Here is a 19,419-nt window from a genome sequence, read left to right as displayed (position 1 = left end):
GATAAAAATCAGAATAAAATTAATTTGGGTTTTGAAATCAGTCCTTCTTGTCTTCAAGAGCTGTTGCCGATGTAAACGCACGGGTATACCAGATCAATGACATTAAGCTGCTAATGTCATTGACCAGATATATAAAACTTCAATGTCCGCCGACCCGAAAGAATTAACAATCGGAAAAAAATAAAACGGCCGTCATAGATGAACGTCAGTGTGCGACACGCAAAACGGATCACGGCATCGTAAGTTCTACGCAGCGACGTTAGCACGCGTCACTGATCACTCAGACATTTCTCTCTCACGTCGAAGTGACGCAAAGCGAAAAGTGACCATCCGAAGTTAGAAGCATTTGGAATACAGATCTACAGACAAATACCGTCAATAATTTGAATGAAAAAAGGTATTGACTGATATGAAACAGGGTTTATCGTGAAGAGAAAGACTTCATTGTATTATATTCCAAGTTTGGCTTCAATTGAACAATAAACGGCGGAGAAATTGTTCATAATATAGTGAAATCATCCGAAGTTACCTGCTTTTACGGTAGCTGACGTTAATCAGTTTTTTATCGTCAGCGCCGATGCCATTTTGGGCGATCGTACGAGTATTTGGCAAGCTCTATGACGTGACGTAATTTTTGGATGGCGTGGTCAGGTGAGGGATAGGATTGCCATGTCAAAAGATTGTCATGCTACGCCCACTATAAGTAAGTTAGGTACAAAACTACACGACACCCCAAGACAACTTACTGTACCATAATAAAAGTTAGCACTGTCTAACTGTGAAAAACAGGCAGGGCAGAAAAGTGAAAACGCAGACATGGTACCGTAAAAGCAGGTAACTTCGGATGATTTCACTATATTATGAACAATTTCTCCGCCGTTTATTGTTCAATTGAAGCCAAACTTGGAATATAATACAATGAAGCCTTTCTCTTCACGATAAACTCGGTTTCATATCAGTCAATACCTTTTTTCATTCAAATTATTGACTTTATTTGTCTGCAGATCTGTATTCCTAATGTTTCTAACTTCGGATGGCCACTTTTCGCTTTGCGTCACTTCGTCGTGAGAGAGAAATGTCTGCGTGATCAGTGACGCGTGATCAATGACGCGTGATAACGTCGCTGCGTAGAACTTACGATGCCGTGATCCGTTTTGCGTGTCGCACACTGACGTTCATCTATGACGGCCGTTTTATTTTTTTCCGATTGTTAATCCTTTCGGGTCGGCGGACATTGAAGTTTTATATATCTGGTCAATGACATTAGCAGCATGCTCAATGTTAATTATATATAACTATTTCCGTCTAGTTTTAACGTTTTTTTTTCGAACAAAACAATAACCCGACGGTTATTATAGCTAAAATCGTTACCGACTAACTCAGCACTTTACTCGACGATTTTGACAGTGTCACGCCATAATTATTACCGCTAAAATGCTTCAAAATACAACGCATGTAATAATTTATGATAATTTTGCCCATCGCTATTTCTGACATTTCGCAAAACTAAACCATTTACTTCTGACTATTCTTAATTTCATGAAAGTGCTAGATTTTGCTAATATGATCGTTTTAATACAAAACAAAAATGAGACAACATGGGACAAATGAAAATAAAAAAAACAGACGCATAAACTAAGTCGTAAAAATGGAAGTGGAAAACAATTTTTAATACGAAACAAAAATGAAACGAATGAAAATAATAAAAAACAGAATCATGAATTACGATAGGTAGTAAAAAATGGCAGTGGAAATGGAAAACAATATGGAACGGTGGAGCTTGTGGCTCGTGTTCATAATTCAGATATAATGTATTCACAGGCAGATAGACAAAGTCAAATGACATGAAACGGATAAAACGCCAAATAGAAACTTTGATACTCTTTTCTTCATTTTGCGACTTACTCGTATGTGGTCCAACCTCCTACTGAGTGCACCTGAGTTTCATGCTCACCTGTGCAACATTCTACGCTTAAGATATTATCATCGTAAACATACATACTTTATCATTGTGATAGTATAGATACGCGTAACTGGCTGTTCATTAGCCTTACGTATCCACAACATCTATACGTTCGGAGAATGAATGCAAAAATATTAACGCACAAATTTGATGTGCTTTAAACGGATTCACAAAGAATAAACAGCATATGACTGGGGCTATAATGAAGTTTTTGTAGGATTTGGCGACTAGGATCAGGTAGGAGCTTTCACTTTATATTTAACTACACGTGGCGCCACATAGTCTGGCGTTCAAATGTCGCAGCGAGTTACGCACGAGCTACGCAATGTGACCATTCAAATGTCGCAGCGAGTTACGCACGAACTACGCAATGTGACGTCGGCGTTAAATGGAGCGAAATTGAATCACGTTGTTGACGTCACGTTCAGCGTAAGCATCGTAACGTCGATATTTTGACGAAACTTTTAAATCAAAATAATATATTTTACTTGAATCGCACGCGACATCTCGTGAGCACTGTAATTTTCCTTGTACATTGTGTATGCCCTCTAGCGATTGACGGTCTTTCAGTGAAGTTAGCGTCGGTAGAAATTGCTTTGTTAGCCGCTCAAAAACAAGGTGTCAATTTTTGGCTAAAATGTGATTTTTTGTGTCAAAAAATAAATAAGATTAGGCGATTGAATATAATAACAGATTTAGATATATAAGGACTCTCTATAGAAACTGCCAGAAGCAAAATATGACGTAATTTAGTCAAGATATAAACGATTGAAAATTTCATCCGAAGTTACAAACCATCCGAAGTTACCTGCGTTTACGGTACCGTGAAACCGGCTAACTTCGGATGCCTTGTAACTTCGGATGAAATTTTCAATTGTTTATATCTCGACCAAATTGCGGCATATTGTGCTTCTGGCAGGTTCTATACTGAGTCCTTATATATCTAAATCTGTTATCATGATCAATTGCGCAGTTTTATTTATTTTTTGATTGAAAAATCACGTTTTAGCAAAAAATTGACACTCCGTTTTCGAGCGGCTCAAATCGTGACTTCTAACTACGCTAACTTCGTCAAAACACCGTCATTCGATAGAGGGTGTTACCAATGTATATACAAAATTAGACTGATCGCGAGATGTCGCAGGAGACTCGAGAAACAATTAAAATTCAAATATTCTTTTTACATCAAAATAATAGAATTTGACGCACACATTGAACCGACGTCACCCTGACGTCGCTCGCTTCGAAGACGACGTCATGTTGGCGTATATTTGAAAATGACAGCGATATTTTGTTCGATTGGATCAATATCGGCTAAAATATACACATCAACAGTTTCCTGTAGATCTTAAATTCATGCCGTCAAATGTTGGAAATGTAATTTAATTAAATTTATTGAAATGGCAATTAACGAAGAATATTTTCGTTCGATTTGTCGATTCAAATTCCACCATTTGGAACGGCAGCATGGTTTAAAATAGAAAAATTGTAAGCAGTCAAGAAATGTTGCGTAAATATAAAAATATATGATCAGCGATAAATAACAAGAATCATTGTTGCAACACTTGCAAGTGAGTTCCGTTTAATGAATTTAACTAAAGTAATTTTTGCCAAATCGGTGTTTTGTCGTGATTTATGCACGGCGGACATTTTAATAGGTCAATTTAGTAAAGAATCCGGTCATATGCATGCTCAATAATATTTATCGTGCGACTTCGCTATCCAAACATTATCGGCTATGATCGGTGAATATTCGGATCTAAAGTTACGATAAGAGAAAATAAAACGAGACATTTTAGTATGAAAACAACTTGAAAGTGCCGCACCAGAAATCCAACGGTCATCATTATCACCGCCACTCGCGACGTGGATTGAACATCTGGCATTTTCGCAACGACGTAAAGCGTGTTTTATCTTCGCGCACGCAATTTTCGCTCGAGTTGCGGTGACGCATGGAGGTGATTCCCCATCCGAAGTTAGATATTTAGTGGTGTAGTGAAAAATGAGACAATTAAGATAGAAAAAACGATCCGATTGACGAGAAAATTAATTGCATGTGCAGAGAATTGCATCAATGTAATATATTCCAAATCTGACGCGAATTGGACAACAAACGGCAGAGATATTGATTGAAGTATAGTGAAACCATCCGAAGTTAGCCGGTTTTACGGTACCGGTACCGTACCGCTTGTGGCTACATAAGTTGCAGTTCCTACCGGTACCGTAAACGCAGGTAACTTCGGATGGTTTGTAACTTTGGATGAAATTTTCAATCGTTTATATCTTGACTAAATTTCGTCATATTTTGCTTCTGGCAGTTTCTATAGAGAGTCCTTATATATCTAAATCTGTTATCATATTCAATCGCCTAATCTTATTTATTTTTTGACACAAAAAATCACATTTTATCCAAAAATTGACACCTTGTTTTTAAGCGGCTAACATAGCGAATTCTGTCGACGCTAACTTCACTAAAAGACCGTCAATCGCTAGAGCGCATACACAATGTACAAGGAAAATTACAGTGATCACGAGATGTCGTGTGCGATTCAAGTAAAATATATTATTTTGATTTAAAAATTTCGTCAAAATATCGACGTTACGAGGCTTACGCTGAACGTGACGTCAACAACGTGATTCAATTTCGCTCCATTTAACGCCGACGTCACATTGCGTAGCTCGCTGCGACATTTGAACGCCAGACTATGTGGCGCCACGTGTAGTTAAATATAAAGTGAAAGCTCCTACCTGATCCTAGTCACCAAATCCTACAAAAACTTCATTATAGCCCCAGTCATATGCTGTTTATTCATTGTGAATCCGTTTATTGCACATCAAATTTGTGCGTTAATATTTTTGCATTCATTCTCCGAACGTATAGATGTTGTTGATACGTAAGGCTAATGAACAGCCAGTTACGCGTATCTATACTATCACAATGATAAGGTATGTATGTTTACGATGATAATATCTTAAGCGTAGAATGTTGCACAGGTGAGCATGAAACTCAGGTGCACTCAGTAGCAGGTCGCAAAATGAAGAAAAGAGTATCAAAGTTTCTATTTAGCGTTTTTATCCGTTTCATGTCATTTAACTTTGTCTATCTGCCTGTGAATACATTATATCTGAATTATGAACACGAGCCACAAGCTACACCGTTCCATATTGTTTTTCATTTCCACTGCCATTTTTTACTACCTATCGTAATTCATCATTCGTTTTATTATTATTTTCATTCGTTTCATTTTTGCTTCGTATTAAAATTGGTTTTCCACTTCCATTTTTACGACTTAGTTTATTCGTCTGTTTTTTTTTATTTTCATTTGTCCCACGTTGTCTCATTTTTGTTTTGTATTAAAACGATCATATTAGCAACATCTAGCACTTTCATGAAATTAAGAATAGTCAGAAGTAAATGGTTTAGTTTTGCGAAATGTCAGAAATAGCGCTGGGCAAAATTATCATAAATTATTACATGCGTTGTATTTTGAAGCATTTTAGCGGTAATAATTATGGCGTGACACTGTCAAAATCGTCGAGTAAAGTGCTGTGTTCGCAAATTCCGTAGATAAAATTGTGAGTTAGTCGGTAACGATTTTAGCTATAATAACCGTCCGGTTATTGTTTTGTCCAAAAAAAAAACGTTAAAACTTGAGGGAAATAGTTATATATAATTAGGACCAAAAGCCTTATGACAAGTATAAATGCATAACGGCCGATTTATCCAATTATTATTATAAATAAAAATTCAGGATTCGTGCAATCGCAGGTGCAAAGCATAAGAACGTCAATCATAGTCTTCATAAATATCTCCATCCCGGTGTCGCTTTAAACTCGAACGATTAATAATATACAAACAGTGATAAGATCAAAGCCAACACATAAGATAATGAAATCAGTCCTTCTTGTCTTCAAGAGCTGTTGCCGACGTAAACGCACGGGTATACCAGATCAATGACATTAAGCATGCTGCTAATGTCATTGACCAGATATATAAAACTTCAATGTCCGCCGACCCGAAAGAATTAACAATCGGAAAAAAATAAAACGGCCGTCATAGATGAACGTCAGTGTGCGACACGCAAAACGGATCACGGCATCGTAAGTTCTACGCAGCGACGTTATAACGCGTCACTGATCACGCAGACATTTCTCTCTCACGACGAAGTGACGCAAAACGAAAAGTGGCCATCTGAAGTTAGAAACATTTGGAATACAGATCTGCAGACAAATAAAGTCAATAATTTGAATGAAAAAAGGTATTGAATGATATGAAACCGAGTTTATCGTGAAGAGAAAGGCTTCAATGTATTATATTCCAAGTTTGGCTTCAATTGAACAATAAACGGCGGAGAAATTGTTCATAATATAGTGAAATCATCCGAAGTTACCTGCTTTTACGGTACGGGGGTCTAGTATAGTTTAGTACCACAGGTACTTCCAGTGGGCGTAGCATAACGAATTTGCATATGTTATTTCTAACCCTCAGCTGACTATGCCATCCAAAAATTACACCACTACGACGTCACCATCACGTCATAGGGCTTGCCAAAGTATAATTACGATCGCCCGAGATGGCATCTGCGCCGCCGATAACGAACTCGCTAAGGCCGGCAATGTCTCTCCTGTCGTTGTGACGAGAAAACAAGAGAAAGAGCTTGCTCGATTTCGGGTGATCGTCTGCGCGTTTTGGACGATCATTCGCATACTCTGGTGGGCCTTATTACGCCACAGTGACGTTAAAAACTTAAAATGACGTAATTTTTGGGTGACTCAGTCAGGTGGGGGTTAGGAATGACATATGCAAAAATTGTTTAGCCAGGCCAACTAGAAGTACATGTGGTACTAAACTATACCAGACCCCGGTACCGGTACCTACCTGTACAGGTAACTCCGGCTCAGACTACTTTCTCGTCTTTTTTGCATTCTGTATTGCATAAATCATTGTATTGGGTGTTTAAGATACCTGTGATCTGCCTTCATATACGAATTTCCTAAATCCAAAACACTGGAGCAACCTAACATATCTCACAATATTGGGATAGAGCTGTGAATGTGTCGCTAAAACAACTGTTCAGGATTTTTTAAATTACTCCTACGCGGAAAAATTACATCTGGATAAAAATAGGATAGGATTTACATATTTATCCCGGGGGAGAGGAAAGCCGATAAGACGGCTTATCCATATGGCGAACCACAACCTCTCGTCCGGTTACCATTCCAAGTCGGGTATGGGATTAGTTGTATTGTCCGTTTTCGGAAGCATGGACTTGGTGGTGGAGGAAGCCGTAACCGACCAGCGGGTACATGAACCACCCAACGACGGCGAGGAGTCCAGCAATCCTCTCGCACATACCCATCCCTGCATGGGATTCAAACCTGCGATGGCGAGCGTATTCCTAACGCTTAGCCCGTTGAGCCACACCGCTGCGCCAAACACAGTTTTGTTTTAATCATTTAATTATATGCTGTTTGGTATAGTCGCGAGATTTCACAAAATTTAATTTTTACACCGTGATAACTTTTTTCTTGCGATATATGCGCTATTGTCATTCGCATATCATGCTCTGATGAAGTACCGTATGTATATAAATTTGAAACGTCGGCAACTGTTTCACTTTATTTCTCCTCCATATGAATACCCTTGGTGACAAACATACGCTATCATACTGCTGAACACAAATCAACTGTTCAAAGTTATTTTTGAAATGTTTGCGCGACGGATCAATTAGCACTTTTGGTTGTGATGTGGTCGACTAACCATTGTTACGGAAAGAAACAAGAAAGTTAAGCAATGACAGATGTAATAATAAAATTTTAATTTTTAAAAAATACTGCCAGATATTCATTACAAAACAAAGACACAAGGAAGTCAAGACCCGAAGACCCATTTAATTTATTTTATGCCTGATGTAATTTTTTCCTGGTAGAATTAATTTTACATAAAAAAATACTAGAGTCTAATAGTACCGTAGTGATATCTTTGGCAAAACACTGTACGATATTTCCAAAAGAGTCTACCCCCAGCTAGAAAACTCTGCAATAAGTGCTTTAAGAAAAAAATGCTTGATAAATAAGTGCGAAAATGAATTACGGAAAATATGAGAAGCACTTCCAATAGAATGGAGAGAGATTTTATCAAAGAATAGGGAATTTGGTCAAACAAGAATATTAATCGATAGGTACAATGGGTCGAAAGACTTAACCACTAATCAAATTTATAGGGTTTTACAAAGTAAGAAAAATGATACATTTTTGAAAAACCATAAGGAATACATCTTAAATAAATTACACCTAACTAAGGCAATTAATTGGAGTAAAATATGGAAAAAAATATTGGAAACAAGTATAAAGAGTTATGTTGGGAGATAATTCATATTGGGTTGCCCACAGGAGATAAAATAAAACACTGGTTCATTGATGAACCAGGAATATGTGTTCTATGTTTAAATAATATTGAAGAAACTGTGTGTCATTTATTTTTAGAATGTGACTGGTCTATTGATTTTTGGCAATGGTGTTGCATAGATATTAATCAAAATACTTGCAAATCAAAATTAATCACAATAATATGCGGAAAATCAACAATTTGGGAATATCGAAATTCAGTAAAATATGATGAAATAGATAAAATGAAAAGTAGTATGCGTTCAATTTTCAAGTGTAAACTGGTAGGGATTTTAAATTTACTAAAAGCAAGCGAAAGAAATGAAATATTGTTATATGAGCACATGCATGATCTTATACATAGGTCAATCATGATGTAAGTTTATATGCAGCACCATACTGTGAAAATTATTGAAAGTATGTTATTTGTACATCATTTTCATAAGAGGATGATGTATTAACTATGGAACATAGATGGCGAATAGGAAAATCCCAATACAAAAGCGTGGATTTTTCCATATTCTCTGTGTGATTTTTGTATTCTCGTTATATTTTTCATGCTAATTAAAAATAAACTGATTGCCAGTAAATTAAAATTATATACAACTAATTGCTGAGTGGATTGCATGTGGATTAACTCAATGTTTTGGGCATATATTGGATTATATTAAATTAATGACATCGTGGTAATGGTATGAATTTTGTCTGTATTTTGATTTTTCCTATTCATATGTATTGGGGGGAATAGGATTTAAATTAAAAAACAAAAACATGGAAACAAAAACTATGTATTTAAGATAAAGTGAAAATTCCGTTGGGCATTGAAATTTATTTGGCACAAAAAAAAAATCGTACCATAGTTATACATTTGACTTCTTTCTGCATACGTGAGTCAAGTTGATCTTTTGTCTTGGAATCAGGTAATTCGAATATAAAAGCAGCTCTCCAAATACTCAAACATTGATTTACTTAATATAGAAGTCAAGAAAGATGAGGACAGTGTGAAGGGGAGGCGGACAACCCACCAGAGACAACTCGGCTACAGAGAGACCTGGTGAGTTGTTCGTCTTTTTGCATTTTCTACGGCGGTGTTTTAGGTCTATAGAAATGTGATTTTTCATAATTTTTAGGCTCAACTGTTGAGAAAAATAATGTATATTCTCTAGAAAACCTTTTTGTTTGTATAAGTTTACATTGGATCGTTTTGTAGTTAAACTAATTATGCTCTTGTTATTGTTACTGTAGTATTTTTTCTTCTGTTGTGGAAAAATAGCGTTTCTCAATGGCGACTGGACCGATTGCTTTGAAATTTTCAAAGGTTCAAAGATAGTATTTGTAGCTATAAAGCCATTAAAGTAAAGCTATAAAGCTATTACTTTTATTATTTATTAGTATTATTATCTGTGAGATTCGTCATTTTGTGTGGAATGACATCATCCAAATTAAAAATTTAACACTTGGTGACTGACTTGTGGCGCTTTTGTTGCTTTTTGACATTCAGGTGAAGACTGCGAACTACGTACTGGTAGTAGACAGATTGCATACATACCTGCAAACGGTATCAAATATTCCCAGAGTTCCGCGTAGAGTCACCCTACCACTACTTCGTTTTGGCCTTTGTGTACATATATTTGATCGTTTTTAGTGTAGGCGATAGTCAGTGGTGCAAAGTATAGGAAAAAATACAATGATTTTTCAGATATTCCTAACTATGGAAAATTTTACCGAAATCATAGACTCCACCGAAAACGTATTTCCCTGCCTTATCTGTGATGAAAACTTTCCATCAAGGCCCAGTTTGGAAAAGCATATGTTTTTGCATATTAATGATGGAACTGGAGATTAATGCGAATATGCAACCAACAACATTGTGGGAAATAGTCAGCTTACCAACTCTTGAGAAGCGTTACGGAAAAGACATTATCAGTAAAACTTCTTTACAAAGAGGGGGCGGAGAAAAATGTCGAGAAAGTGGTTTGAGTGATGAAGCTGAAACTGGAAAATCAGTTGTGTGCGATTGAATGTTACCAGGGTCAAATTTACAAACCAGCAGTAGAGATGAAACCTTTGTTTGCCAACAATGTGGAAAGAATTTCAAATCAGAGTGGCATTTAAATGTGCATAAGCGAACTCATACTGGTGAGAAACCTTATGTTTGTAAACAATGCGGAAAGTGGTTTTCGAAATCATCTCATTTACAAGAGCATAAGCGAACTCATACAGGAACAAAACCTTATGTTTGCAAACAATATGGGAAGTGTTTTTCACGATTATCTCATTTACATAGGCATGAGCGAATTCATATTGGAGAGAAGCCTTATGTTTGCAAACAATGTGAAAAGGGTTTTTCACAACTGTCTAGTTTACAACAGCATAAACAGTATTCTTGTACACAATGTGAAAAGAGTTTTTCAGATTTAATAAATTTACGTGCGCATGAGCGAACTCATACCGGAGTGAAACCTTTTGCATAATTTATGTTTATGTTACAAAAGGAGATCGCATGCCTCCAAGATCTGGTCAAAAAATTACACCCCAACATACGTTCTCAGCCCTGCACCATGTTTCTAGGATTACTGACTCAGCATGTGATACTGGATCGATCTAACCTAACTATTGGGAGAAAAGGAGAAACCTTATAGATTCGATTTCATCATGGCAGAATAGTAGCAGCACGTTTTGAACTGGCCATATTTAATACCAAACATAGTGCATTTTTTGGCACTTTTAAGGAAAATATATATGATAATTAAAATTGGTTTTGTACTTCCACTAAAATCACTAAAAAGTTGAACAATTATCTTTTTCAGTTGCTAATACACCGGTATTGAACGTCTAATAAATTTAAAATGGGTATCGGAGAGAATAAAATAGAAAAAACATTTTACGCCTCCTCGTAGATTATTTTGGAAATTTCGAAAAATTTCAGCATAACGACATATTGGGAGCCAGCATAACGACATATTGGGAGAAAAGAAGAAACCTTTTAGATTAGATTTCATCATGGCAGAATAGTAGCAGCACGTTTTGAACAGCATCTTGGTGCACATACTTCTGGAAAGCCAGTTTCATTTAGCAATCTACAATTTTCAGCTTTACAAACTAAGGGGTTACATACATATTTGATTTCAGTTAACTTCTGGTATTAAAAAAATAAATTCATCTAGGACCTAGGTTATTCTGTACAACAACACATACTATGTTCAGGTTGTGTGCCATCTTGGTGCACATACTTCTGAGCTCCCAAAATTGAATATTGTCGATATTGATTCGGCCCAAGTTTCAGAATAATAATTCAAAATGTATTTGGAATCGTACAGGATGACTAAAAATTTGAACTCTTTTTATGTATGATTGTACCGAAAAGCTTCAGTAATCCAGGACACTTTGCACAAAACTCATGTACCCGCTAGATCAGGGGTGGGCACGGTTTTTGGATCAGGGACCAAAAATTTTGCCCACCTAGACTAGCGGGCCATGTAAGTATGACTTAAAGAGTTGCATTTTATGAACAATATTTACAGTGTTTCAAAAGCAACAGTGGAAAACAATAAACCTTGTGCCAAAACTAAATTTAACCACAATATCAACAAATTCCTTAAGCTATTTTTAACTAAAACATCAAAATTTGGTTTCAGTTTGGTTGTGGCATCATCAGGCGGGCCAGATTTAATTACCTAGCGGGCCGAATTTGGCCCATGTCTGCTCTAGATTGTGCTCCAAATGTCCTTGTTTCTGTTTTTTGAAAACCCTGTCTGATTTTGGCAGATTCGAATAGAGTAATTAACCCCGGGGAACCCAGACAATGAAATAGTTGAAGGAAAAATCTGATATTTGGGATTCTTAGTCCATTTTAATCATGTTGAACAAATATTTATACCATTTTAACCTTTGACCTCATTTAACCCCCTTTTCAAATGTGACATATGTGTTACAATGGGATTTACACTGTATACGAATGTGAAAAATCTAGTCAAAACAAGTTGAAGTTTCACATTTTTATTTCAACATTGAATGAACGAACTCAAAGAGCAATATCGGCGAATCATTTGCGCTTAAAGCAAGCATGAAATAAACACTTAAAAAAACTACAGAAAAATTCCCTGAGAATAACAAATTGTTCCAATTCCTCAAGCGTGGAAGTCATAAAACAATTGCGGCCCTCGACAAAACAAAGTCTCACTTTACACAACTGGTATTTGTTTGATTGCGTTCACACAATTTGCATCTTCCCCTTTTCTCAATTTTCGTTGGCCGGTGTGCGTATTTGTCTCGGCGAATATCTTCACATGGGGCCTTGGAAATTTTTCCTTGAGGGGCTGCGAATTTCTTCAACTTCAGACGATGGTCTCCCGCGACGGGTGTCAGTATTGACATGGATCAAAGCACTTGCGACTGCTGCTTGAAAATGTCCCCGTTTCATAATATATCGCGTTGTAAGATGGAGTAATCAGTAATTTATTTCTTCACCAAGCTGAAAGTACGAATTTTACATACACAAATAAAGAAAATATAAAAGACCGCATTCCAGGGTGAAAGGAGACGCCGAAAACCAATTCTGGTTATCGAGCGGCGGCACCCACGGGGAAGTCTAACAAAAACGTGATAAATATAATTAAATCGAACAAAATATATTACTTAATAAATAAATAAAGAAACGCAATCGATGCGTCAAGGCGACCCGGTAAAAACCAAGCAATCGCCGTTTAAAAATAAGAAAATCGACTCCATGCACCACAGTCTAGGTAACCATGGAAATTATTAAGTGAACCAAACAGACTTGCAGTGTGGTCATGGCAGGTAAATAGTTCGGCTACGGTAAAGTGCAACACAAGTCGATTGTGTGCATATAAGTGTCCAGATTGAAATAAAACTGGATGTTAAGAGTACACAAATTGTAAAAGTATAGAATACCGTACCAATCAAGTATGCAAATAACAAAATATTGACACTTTGAGGCAGAAACAAGCTAGTAGTGTGAAAGCTAAAATGTTGACCTGGACTAACAAGTGTTTTGATGCTGGAGTCAAAGATTCACATACGGGAATTGTATAGACATGAGGAAAATATACATCGAAATATTCAGCAGTATTAATACAACACAATGAAGTGAGTATCATACCATAGAAGTAGACTAGGAAAATTAAAAAAAAAAAAATTAAGTTAATCAAAAGGATAAAAACAATTGACCTGGATCACTGTTACCGAGGCATTATAAATAGTAAAAACAAATACAACATCAGGCTTGACTGCCCATAATGAAAGTAATCAGAAGGATGCCAATTAAGTTTGGATCCCAGTTGAGGCATGTAAAATGGCATGGTAACAATAAGTGTATTTATGGGCATTGGACTGTAGGCATGAATTTGTCATTGGCAGTTAACAGAATAGATATCAAGAAATTACACACTAAATAGGAGACCAAGATCATTGAGGAGCGGGCTCAATAGTAGGGCAAAAAGCCTGCAATATTTTTTTGTTATATAATTTTAGTAATATAATTTTTGGCTTTACCTCAACCCACAATGTGTTGGTGACAGAAACACTTGTCAAGTGGCTTGTGCCCATCAGTATGGAATACACAATTAAAATTATAAGCTAAAATACAATACGAATATTTACACGAGACATTGTTTTGTTACAGGTGATTTGGATCGAGACAAATGATGAGCTGGCAATGACGAAAAGATTTGCTGGGACCACATCAACTGGATGTAGAGGCAGTGGAAAGGTAAAGGGAGCGCATGAATTTTTTGTATTTGAATTTGAAAGTGTCATAACTACAGTTACGTAAGTTTAAGGGAATATTATTCCAAGTTACCACACCTTTATATTTCAAGGAGTTTTGGGATTTGCTTAGAGAAAATCTGGGTACAAATAAATTAGACCTTGTCGAAGAGCGTGTGTTATGATCATGCACTTTACTGAGCGAAACAAAATAATCGTCGAAAGCAGCGGGCAAATGGTTGCTATGAAACTGATGCATGACCTTGGAAATCTCTAGTTGATAGATATCGGCTAATTTTAACACCCTGGTCTTATAGTATAGGGTGTTTAAGTTAGATCGAATGGGTGCTCTAGAGAGAATTCTAACTGCTCTATTTTGTAAAACTTCCAAACTGTGCAACGCTGATTGGGTGGCGGAGCCCCATGCAGTTATAGCATACTGTATGAGACTGGAAAAGTGCGAAGTATATGGTTCGGAGAGTTGAGTCCTGGACGTAATGTCTGAGCTTACCCAGGATTCCAACTGCTCTTGACAGTCTCTTATGCAGTTCAGTAGTATGAGTGTTCCAATTTAGTTTGTCGTCGATAAGAAGCCCAAGATATTTGAAAGAGTGGACAATTTCGAGTGTGACACCCCTGATTTTAATTGAAAAGTTTTCATGTCTGGTTCGAGTTTTAGGACCAAACAACATAACTTTAGATTTTTTAACATTCACAGTAAGTTTATTGCATACCATCCAATTATACACTTTGTTAATTTCAGTGTTCACCTCGGCTTGCAGTGAGGTTAGATTCTTTGCACTGTCGAGCAGACAGGCATCATCGGCGAAGAGTTTGCTCAAGAAACTTGAACAATTTGAAAGATCGTTTATGAAGATTAAAAAATTCAAAGGTCCTAATACGCTACCTTGTGGAATTCCGTAATGGATGGGTAATAACGAAGACCTGTGAGAATCTAACTCCACATATTGATAACGTCCGGACAGGTAATCATTTAATAACTTGCCTGCGACACCTCGAAAGCCAAAATATCTAAGTTTTTGAGAGAGAATAGCATGGTCGACAGTATCAAAAGCTTTTTTCAGATCTAAGAAAGTACAACAGACGATTTCCCCTTTGTCAAGTTTATCATAAATAAATGAAGTTAAGTCCAAGATAGCGTGGCTGGTCGAGTGATTGCTTTGGAATCCAAATTGACATTTATTGATCAAGTTAAATTTTTTACAAAAATTCAGCATTCGACTATGAACTAATTTTTCTAAAATGATGCCTAGGGAGGGTAAAATGGAAATTGGTCGGTAATTTGACGGGTCATTTCTTTTGCCATTTTTAAATATTGGTTTCACTCTGGCAATCTTTAACGATGAAGGAAAAATACCTAATTTAAAAGATGAGTTGAAAAAATGACACAGAGTTGGCGATATGATATCAGCGACTTGTTTTAGAAAGTAAGTTGGAATACCATCTGGGCCAACTGCTTTTCCATTTTTCAGGTTCAATATGGTTTGAAGAATCTCTGTATGTGTCGTTGGCTCCAGGAAAAAGGTGTTTTGCAGAGGAACACCCAAAAAATCGGTAGAAGGGTTAGAGCTACCAGGGATGTTATTCGCAAGTTTCTTTCCTACCGTTGAGAAGAATTCATTAAATTCACTGGCCATCATGATGGGGTCTGTCACTGTGGTACCATTTTCGAGTTTCAATTCTGAGATGGATGTATCATCTCTGGACTTAGTCTTAATGATCTCGTTAATAGTTTTCCAAGTTTGTTTGATATCTCCCCGGTTATTCTCGAGGGCATAGCGATAATGCAGTTGTTTCGATTTTCTCTGCAAGTGCATTAAGATATTTTTATATTTTATGAAGTGGAGACGCTGAAGTGTATTACCTTTCAAAAAATTTTTTTTGAACATATTATTTTTGTGAATGATGGACTTGCGAATTCCCTTAGTGATCCACGGTTTGGAGTATAATTTATTTTCTCTTCGTGATAGGGGTCTTAATGGAGCGTGTTTGTTTATTAACCATTTCATTTGACCCAGGAAATCATCAAAAGAGCTATTGAAATTTTCTCTAGTAAGAGTAACACTCATGTAATTATTACACATTAATTCAATTTCAGATCTAAAAGAGTCGTTACAAAATTTAGTCATATCTCGCTTCATTCGGATCTTTGTTTTTGTGCCAATATTCATACCCGAAATTGTACACATTACTGGAAAGTGGTCGGTGAGATCGCTAAGTAAAATAAAGGATGAAGAACAATGGTTTATGGCGTTTGTATAAATATGATCGATGAGGGTTTGGGAGGATGGCGTGACTCGAGTAGGTTTTGTGATCAATGGAAATACGAAATAGGACGTCAGCATATCTAAATAGTTGGTGGTGGATTTATCATGGGTGTTAAGTAGGTTGATATTAAGGTCACCCAGAATCACAAATTTCCTTTTCGCCATTGCCAGCCCACCAAGAACACGAGCCATTGCTCCTGTGAATGATGGGATGTTACTTTTCGGATGTTTATAAACTACACCAATTACTAGGCTCTGGTTGTTTGAGTTTTGTTTGACCTCAATCCACAAGTCTTCGCAGTTTGGAAATGCTAAGTTAAAATCTTGGATGATTTGGTAATCTAAATTTTTTCTGAGGTAAAATCCCACGCCTCCAGCTTGGGTTGGGGTGGGAACATGAATAAACGCGTACCCCGGGATATCGATATTTACAAACGTGGCTCCATGAATGATTCTGGTCTCACTCAGGGCAATTATATGAGGGAGAACATGAAAATGAGATATTAATTCGATAAGGTTGTCAGCATATCTTGGCAGTGACCTGATGTTGAAATGCACTAAAATGAGATCAGAGGGTGGAAAGCTGGATGAGACCTCGTTGATCTCATTAATTTGGAGGTGCCGACATGGTGGTAAACTAACATGGGTATGAAGAATGGTAGATTCCCAGTTTACATGGGAAGGATGAGAGGTTAAATCATATACAGGGCACATAGATTTGAAGGAGATTTAGGATAATAAGTGTGTGCTTTCTATCAAATGAGATTGAGTTGTAATGATCAAATGAGAAAAATTTGTCGCAAACAGTAACACGAATAATAAAATGACAAGCGGATGTGGGTATTTCTCTACAAATCTGGCCTGAGTTGTTTAAATTTTCCATAGTAGGAATAAAAGATATAGGACAATAGTTCAAATAGAAGAGACACTTATCTGATTTTTTGCAGATCATCTTCATCAGATATTGAAATGGTATTGGTATCTTTATTTTTTTTCACTAATACTCTCCCGTTCGATGTCCAGAGGAAAGCATAGCCACATCGTTTTTTGAGAATTTTAGCTTGGTAAAAGAGATTTTTATTTTTTTCAGTCAAATTCTCCACAATGAAGGCCTTGGACAAGTTAGTTAAGGATGATCTGTGTGAGGGGCTTCTGATTAAATTGCGATTCTTGAGGATTTTATTCCGTATCTTCCTGTTGGTAAATTTGGCTACGATAGGTTTGTGAATGTTCGAGTTGTGGGTTGGGCTGCGATGAGTGATTGAGATGTCAGATGGTTTAATATCAACATTGATCAATTTACCAACCTCAATTACAAGTTTATCTGTGACTTCGTTCACTGATGGTGCAAGGCCATGAAACTCTAAGTTGTCGAGTCTTGACCTCCTTTCCTGTTCTTCCAGTTTTTCAGCAGTATAATCCAGGTCTTCCTCCAGGTCATAAACTAGTTCCTCAAGTTCACGTATTTTTTTACCATAGATGGTTAATTTTTCATCCATCGATTTTTGTTTTGAGGACAGCTTATCGAACATGTCCGATTGAAAACTCTGGGTTTCCTTAATTGAGGCGATGTCTTGTTTTACCTCCTTTAAAGACTGCATTTGGTCTTCTATGCATTCTTTAAGCCCAGGGCTCAGTGATGCATAATCCGAGCTGGTGTTCGCTGGGTTAAAATGGTCTTCAAGACACTTGGTGATAAGAGTTGGAAGTAGCATTTCAATGTGTCTTTGAATTGTTTCCTGTAGGTTTTGTTGAAGGTCCCTCTTTTTGATGTATGATGGGACCTATTGGAGAGAGGCCAGGATCAGGAAGGCTTCTGCTCAGACGCGGCTTTGGGATAGGCTTTATGGTGTCGTAGAAGGAAGCCTTGTTTGTTTCGGTGTTCGACATATCACTGGTACGAAGATGTTGCATTGGCAGTGATGATAGTTATGTTAGTTAGACTATAGGCTATTTTTAAGTAGATTTTAAACCTTAATTATACAGCGAATAATGAGCAGAGCACAATCACGGCGGTACCAGAGCCAGGCATTCACAATAGCAACCATTATAAAATGCCAAAAGAGATTAAAGATACCATCTTTTTGATTTCATTCGGAACCTGTACTTTGCAAGAAATGAATCCAATTTATTAATACCTCCCATAAACTTATTGTATTCTTGAACGATAGCAGGCATGGCTATGTGCACATGCTATTTCGTTCGTCTGTCCCATCGTCTGATTTGATCAATTGGCTCCACTCCTACGTACGAAGATAGTAGTGACACTGCCCTGTTGTCATATCATTTTACGGCTATTATGTTATTGTTTTCTTCAACTCTGAAGTCATATTCCCCCCTGCCTTTCTTCTTTAATGTTTTTTCATCGTCCAGGTTACAGTTGGGTAGGCGATTTTTTCTCACGGTTTCAACATACTGCATTCCCCTCTCTGATAATTTTTGGATGAGTGGAAAGCTGCTAAAAAGGTTATCAGCGAATATCTTGTAGTTTGCATGATATGGCAATGTTGATGTCAGTTGAGAACATTGTCCTAACTTTGTGCGTTCACCGGCACCACCCTGGTAGACATCAAAGTCGTAAAGAATTCCACTTATACCCGCTCTTCCCCAGATTTTAAAACTCCACGGATGAGGCTTACACTTCAGGTACTGACGTATGGAACTTGTCGTGCCTTTATACTGGCACATCATCTCGTCAACAGAGTTGTATTCCTCGGCTGTAACCTGTAAGCATGCATCTCTGAACATTGTTAGCCACGGACGAATCTTCCATAGCTTGTCAGAAAGTTTTTCGTTGTCAGACACAGTCAAATTGTCTACAAAATGTAGAGTTCTCAGCAATGTTTGAAAGCGGTTGCGAGACATAACTCCACTCACTGGCTCATAAAATGTTGAAGTTTCCCAATACATCCGAACACTGGGCATCTGCACTATACCCATGTGCAAATACATTCCTAATATCTGCTCAATTTCCTTTTTGTTCGTTTTGACCGAAACACCATTCTTTTGAACACTGTAGAGGTTTGTTTGTTCTTTCAGAAGTTGCAGCATTTC

At 37.1% G+C, this 19,419-nt stretch overlaps 2 protein-coding genes and 2 long non-coding RNA genes across 5 annotated transcripts in view; 3 read left to right on the top strand and 1 right to left on the bottom strand.

Annotated features, from left to right (window-relative positions):
* LOC120344081 (uncharacterized) overlaps positions 1-6,861 on the bottom strand; it is a 32,702-nt gene extending 25,841 nt beyond the window's left edge. Inside the window, exon 1 of the mRNA XM_078112623.1 lies at positions 6,843-6,861. The gene's annotated coding sequence lies outside the window, so the exon portion shown is untranslated. The remainder of the gene's footprint in view (positions 1-6,842) is intronic.
* LOC120330489 (uncharacterized) overlaps positions 1-19,419 on the top strand; it is a 280,708-nt gene that overhangs the window by 88,149 nt on the left and 173,140 nt on the right. The window lies entirely within an intron of this gene.
* On the top strand, positions 8,935-11,211 carry LOC120330363 (uncharacterized). 2 transcript variants are annotated; one of them, XR_013475364.1, is made up of 3 exons: positions 8,935-9,036; positions 9,271-9,404; positions 10,050-11,211. It is a non-coding gene; the product is annotated as an uncharacterized LOC120330363 (long non-coding RNA). The 2 variants fall into 2 exon arrangements; XR_013475363.1 differs by having other exon boundaries at positions 8,977-9,042.
* Positions 12,802-16,341, top strand: LOC144422747 (uncharacterized). The gene is made up of 4 exons (XR_013475357.1): positions 12,802-13,459; positions 13,995-14,081; positions 14,841-15,063; positions 15,571-16,341. It is a non-coding gene; the product is annotated as an uncharacterized LOC144422747 (long non-coding RNA).

This window comes from Styela clava, chromosome 5 (genome assembly GCF_964204865.1).
Source record: "Styela clava chromosome 5, kaStyClav1.hap1.2, whole genome shotgun sequence".
NCBI lineage: Eukaryota > Metazoa > Chordata > Ascidiacea > Stolidobranchia > Styelidae > Styela > Styela clava.
Note: the sequence above shows the minus strand (reverse complement) of the source record. Positions and strands in the feature narration are given on the sequence as shown.